This window comes from Salmo salar, chromosome 02, assembly GCF_965601325.2.
Source record: "Salmo salar chromosome 02, fSalSal1, whole genome shotgun sequence".
NCBI classification, from domain to species: domain Eukaryota; kingdom Metazoa; phylum Chordata; class Actinopteri; order Salmoniformes; family Salmonidae; genus Salmo; species Salmo salar.
This window is the reverse complement of record NC_138292.1, coordinates 70,460,129-70,466,458: the sequence shown is the minus strand read 5'-3', so window position 1 is coordinate 70,466,458 and position 6,330 is coordinate 70,460,129. Positions and strand designations below refer to the sequence as shown.

Below are 6,330 nucleotides of genomic sequence, written 5' to 3'. Positions count from 1 at the left end.
GGCAACAAAGGAGTGGCTCAAGAAGAAGCACATTAAGGTCCTGGAGTGGCCTAGCCAGTCTCCAGACCTTAATCCCATAGAAAATCTGTGGAGGGAGCTGAAGGTTCGAGTTGCCAATCGTCAGCCTCGAAACCGTAATGACTTGGAGAAGATCTGCAAAGAGGAGTGGGACAAAATCCCTCCTGAGACGTGTGCAAACCTGGTGGCCAACTACAAGAAACGTCTGACCTCTGTGATTGCCAACAAGGGTTTTGCCACCAAGTACTAAGTCATGTTTTGCAGAGGGGTCAAATACTTATTTCCCTCATTAAAATGCAAATCATTTTATAACATTTTTGACATGCGTTTTTCTGGATTTTTTTGTTGTTATTCTGCCTCTCACTGTTCAAATAAACCTACCACTAAAATTATAGACTGATCATTTCTTTGTAAGTGGGCAAACGTACAAAATCAGCAGGGGATCAAATACTTTTTTCTCCCACTGTACTTCAGAGTAACCAGTAAGTAATTACCACTAGTAACAAAAACTAGCCATGATTGTTGGCCATGTTTTCCAAGTTATATGCAGCTTCATGTCTGTGTCCTCTGTATGTAACCGATGTGAAATGGCTAGTTAGTTAGCGGTGCTGCGCGCTAATAGCATTTCAATCAGTGATGTCACTCGCTCGATGGGTAACGATGCTTCGTGGGGTGTCAGTTGTTGATGTGTGCAAGGGTCCCTGGTTCGAGCCCGGGTTGGGGCGAAGAGAGGGACGGAACCTACACTGTTACATGTAGCTAAGCCCACATTTACCAATAACTTTAAATACATCAATCACACCTTCCATGACCTGCCTCCTCTTTCTGACCTGGTCTCGTTGAACTGACATTTGCTTATCACTCAGAAGGGTACAGATGTCTGCTTTGCTGGCTCTGAGGAAAAAGGCTTCTGCACTTTCTCTATGGGTCTTGCTTCTCTCGTGTTCCTGTACTTTCTGATGGGCATGTTTCCAGGCCTGCATGCCTCCTTTGACAAATGCACTATCACTGGCTGAAGGTTTTGCGAATGCAAGACATACTGAGCAGAACAAGGAGTGAGTTACTTCATTGTATGTCAGCCATTTTCTGTTTGTGCCATCTTTGGATTAGAATACATTGGGAATGACTCTTTGAGGGGTTTGTTTTGGCTGGTACTGAAAAAATAAGTAAAAATCCTTGGACTGAGGATGGGAAAAATAATCAAATGGATTTTCAGTGCTTTCACTGTCCCTTTCTATTTTCCCTGTACTGGGCTCTGAACCTCTCTCTCTCTCTCTGCACATCTGGTTGCTCTGCAGAATGAGATTAACATTGTAAATAACCTAAACTTAAACGTGTATTACTTGTGCAGTCATCGATTGTATGCCCCCCCCATTTACAGTCCTACTGATAATCTCATAAATAAAGCGCATATTCATCTAAAATCATAGCCTACATGTTTAGGTTTGTGCTCTTAAATTGTACCTGAAGGTTCCTGCTCTGAGTCTGACTCTGAACTGACCACCATCTCCAGTTCTGCAGGAGCACCTGAAGCTCTAGTGCTGCTGCTGCTTCCTTCCCCACCTTTACAAAGAAAATACTCTATTATCATACTCACTATCATCACTGTATCAGTAGGCTACATTAATACAGCTCTATAATTTTTTTTAGTGGTCTCTTAATTTGGAGTGGTCTCTTAATTTTTCACAGAACTGTATATTATTGTAGTAACTTATTGCTACATGCTGGCAAGTCCATAGTCTAGGTTTACAATTGTTTTACTAGTTGAAACATATTGCCATTGTTGGGTTTTATTTCACTTATTAGATGTGATGCATTACCTTTTACAGTAGATATAGGCCTAAGTATGAACGGACTGTAATGCACTAAGAGGTTTATATTGTATTAACATAGATTGAGCAACATATAATAGACATGACTAACTGGAGGGTTGCTGGCTAGTAGGAGTGTAGGCTGAGTAGACTCTTGACACACACACACAATGCCTTGTTGTGGGGCCGCTCAAGGACAGGTGTACAGGAGGGGCTGGTAGAATGGAAGCAGAAACTGTCCTAACTGTAGCATAAAAACAGGCACTGTCCTTGGGTGTCTGACTCTCGGGTACACACATGAAGATAAGCTAGAAGACAACTATGCTTGGCAACAAAGATGCGTCTAGAGGCTGGGACCAGCCTGCACGCCAACGATAGGATGAGTAAGTTTAAACCACGCTGTTTGCCCTGCGAGGTGTTACAGTGAACCCGTATATACGAAGATTGCATTTACCATTTATTCTGCTTGACTAATTCTATTAATAAACAGCTGAAAATATATTCAGTAGCCTAGTGTTAAATTTTGTTCTGATACCAGAATTGAATTGACGCAGCCCTAACACCTTCAATGTCGTATTATGATTGCTATGTTGCACTCATTGCTATGATATAATTCCTCCACGAAGACGTGCAAACTGTTTAGCCTACCGGCCGTTGAGTCACTATTAGCTAGGCACATAGCTAGTGTAATAAAGATAATCTAACGTTTTACCTAATGATATATAAGGAGAGCATTTGCACAACATGCTTCACAACAGCACACAACAAAACTCCAGAGACATATTGAGCAACCAACTGATACCAATCACGACCACACCCAGAGACAGATGGCTGACTTAAGCACTCACACAAAAATGTCAAGACATGAAAGCGCCCTAACCACACGAACTGACCACTGGTGTAAAAAACAACATTCCATGAATATCGCAACCACCCAGACACGAATTACCAGAAACACACACACACACACACTTAGGGGTGTTGGACTCCGAGGACAAAGGACACTGCCAAGGGCCAATGGGAAGTCGACACCACCTGGAGAATGGACCGTCCCTCCACTCATCGACCAGTCAGGAGAGCGGACCTACTAGACTCAACCTACGTCAACACACTGTTATTTCATTGTATAAATTAGATGTACACTATGTTTCGGGGCTCTCTCTTCTGCTAGTTCCCTATGAGCTAAACGAAGGAGTCCGTGCACGCTTTGCCAAATATCTTTGTCTCATAATAAACTGCCTTACTATAAACTGAATCCACCCGGTCCAGCGTCTTGACTTGGTCTCCTTCTCAAGTAACTGATCATCAACACTAGCCACGCTGGGTGTCGTGTGTCAGTGTGTCTGTTTTAGCTAGTGTTTTGACTGACCTGGTCCCTTCCTGGCGAACATGTCGCTTATTTTGCAGCGTCTGTGGCAAGTGCCTTTCTATTTTTTATTCTCTCCCTCTCTGCTCCACCTCTCCTCTTCTGCCTGTCCATTTCGCCGTGCGACTTGTCTAAAATGTTATCTGTAGAGAGGCAGGTAGACGGTTGCTATGTGCGTCACGGAGATGCCTGATGTCATTTTTGGTGCGATGACACAGCAGCGAGTGAGAGTCTCGCCTGATGCTTGGATTCTCCGTCAACTCATTCCTGCTTGCTATATTATTGCTGGTCAAGTTGACTATTCACCGCAGGCCAAAACGAACCACAAGCCACCAGGAAATGTCCCGGTGCTCCCGACGGCCAGTCCGACATTGTGTACTCTTAGAAAAATGGATTCCAAAAGTGTACTTTGGTTGTCCCAATAGGATAACCCTTTTGGGTTCCAGGTAGAATGCTTAACCCAAAAGGTTTATACCTGGAACCAATGAGGGTTCTTCAAAGGGTTCTCCTATGGAGAAAGCCGAAGAAACCTTCAACGTTCTAGATAGCACCTTGTTATGTAAGCGTGTGTTGCCACGCCCACTCTATAACACTTCCAAAGAAAGAAATTGTCACCGCGCATCACCATGGCGTTGACGAACTGTGTGACGTCATTGCATCGGCAATCCCCAAGACTAACATGGACATTTTGAGTTCCGGCGTCATGTTTTTGGCTTTCAACTGTTAGAGGATTTCTGCATCCCAAATGTCACCTGACAGTATATAGGGAATAGGATGCCATTTCAGACACAGCCTATGTGTAGGTCTATTCTAGTCTGGTGTATGGATGTGATGTTTAAATCACTGTGCACATTTATTGTTAGGCCTCATTAAATAAAACGGATTATATTGTGTTATTTACTACATGGAGCTTAATAAGTGAAATCAAGCCCAGCATATACTTTTGATTAAAAAGGGATGGTTTAACCCAAAATCATTCTCATGATAAATTATATTGCATTTTACAAAAAAAATCTAAGCAATTACAATGTTAATTGCAAGATGTGTATGAAGGTCCCTATTCAGACTTGAGATATGTCGACTTAACATGGACTTAAGTCAATAAAACATGGACATTAGGCAATATTTTGGGACTTAAGTCGATGTTAAATTCTCAAATCTGAATAGGGTCCGACGTGAACAACAGTGTGGGTTTATGGTCTTGTACATTAATGAAGTTACAGAAATTATTTCCCAGTTTGTTTTGCGATGACCCATGACACTCTAAAACATTATAGGCAACAGTTCTCTCTCACTAAAACACATGCATTGCTAAAAAAACAACAACTGCAATGACGAGTTAGGTGTATTATCGTGTTCCCTTTCAGATATACAAAGCAAATCTTATAGCCACAGCTCAGTCTCAAGTCATGAGCCAGCGACCCATGTAGAGCTTGTCCAAGTCCCTATAGTAGGGCTCCCGAGTGGCGCAGCGGTCTAAAGCACTGCATCTCAGTGCTAGTGGTGTCACTACAGACCCTAGTTTGATTCCAGGCTGTATCACAACCGGCCGTGATTGGGAGTCCAGGCTGTCATCTTGTGTTCAGGTCTTCTGGTGTTCAGCTTCATCCCAATTGATACCCTATTCTCTACATAGTGCACCAGAGGGAACAAGGTACCATTTGGGATGCAGACAATATCATCTTGTATTCAGGTCTTGTTGTTGGTTGTGGTCTCCTTGGTTCTGGGTTTGATGACTAGAGGGGTGTCCTACTCAGCTTCTTGTGCCGTAGGTCTGTTATGAAAAGAGACGCAACATGTCATCATCAATCTTCAGTTTTGGGGTCTCATTTTAAGTAATCATGTAGATTTTAACACATTTAAACCAATCAACTGCTGGTCTGCTAAACATACAAGTGTTTTATGCATTCCTAAGTGTCAAGCACCATCTAATAAAAACACTATGTGAGATGTTGTAATGACTGGACTGGCTCACCGGTTCGCAGGACTGGGGCAGTTAAATTTCACAGCATCATACTGGACATCCTCATCCTCTTTCTGGGGTTGAGGAGGTTGGACAGTGGAGTACAGAGGCACTTCCTGGTTATTGGAGCAAGAGAGGTGGGCATTGGCGTAGTCAGCATCACCCTGCTCGCCATGCCTGAGACGTTGTCATAAACTGGACTGAGTCTCCCTGGAGAGGAGAAAAGACAGACAATATAAGCATACCGTGGGAATATTCCATTGGTTCGATTGTGCCAGGCAAGATTAATCGAGCACTGTTAAAAGATCTGAAAGAAAACAAATACTTTTTCACCTCAACTCACCTGTCCATTCCCTGCTGACTTTAATGGGTTTTTTTTACACAAGTGAATGAATGACTCAATCATTGAACAACAATCACGTTAATAACTCAAAATGATAAAGTAAAAGATACGTCTTAGAAAGATGCTCACCTGAACCACATGAAGCCAGAGAGACAGAAGATGAGAACCACAACTACAATTCCTATAGCTGCATTCTTCTGTATGTCCCATCAGCTGCACTAAAACCTGGTAAAGGGTTTTACAATAAATATATCTAGATCTTTTTGGAGAAAACTTATTCTAGAAGAGGCCTCTGGTCCATATAAAAAACAACAATTAAATGAAGTGAGAAGCAGATGTGGTTGAGCAGATAATGGATGTAATTTATTGATCAATTGAATACATTAATACACACCTTGTATTGTTGAAACATTATTCTACATTACACAATTATTTAATGGATAATAGGAGTTCATTAAATAAGATAGAGCTCTGAACACCCCCACCCACGCCAACATCCCCCTCTATACACAAACTGTTCACTATGACATTTTCCATTTAGATGACAAGTTTACAGTGGTGTAAAGTACTTAAGTACTTTTTTGGGGTATCTATTTATATTTTTGCCAACTTTTACTTTTTACTCCTCATATATTTTCCCTGACACCCAAAAGTACTTGTTACATTTTCACAGGAAAATGGTCCAATTCACACACTTAACAAGATAACATCCCTGGTCATCCCTACTGCCACTGATCTGGCAGACTCACTAAACACAAATGCTTCATTTGTAAATTATATCTGAGTGTTGGAGTGTGCCCCTGGCTATCCATCAATAAACATAACAAAA

The 6,330-nt window shown here is 41.9% G+C and overlaps 1 long non-coding RNA gene across 1 annotated transcript; it reads right to left on the bottom strand.

Annotated features, from left to right (window-relative positions):
• Positions 1–4,534: 4,534 nt before the first annotated feature.
• On the bottom strand, positions 4,535–5,469 carry LOC106591078 (uncharacterized). Its single transcript, XR_001325190.3, has 2 exons — positions 5,171–5,469; positions 4,535–4,969 (listed from the first exon to the last, which is right to left on the bottom strand). It is a non-coding gene; the product is annotated as an uncharacterized LOC106591078 (long non-coding RNA).
• Between the last annotated feature and the right edge of the window lie 861 nt (positions 5,470–6,330).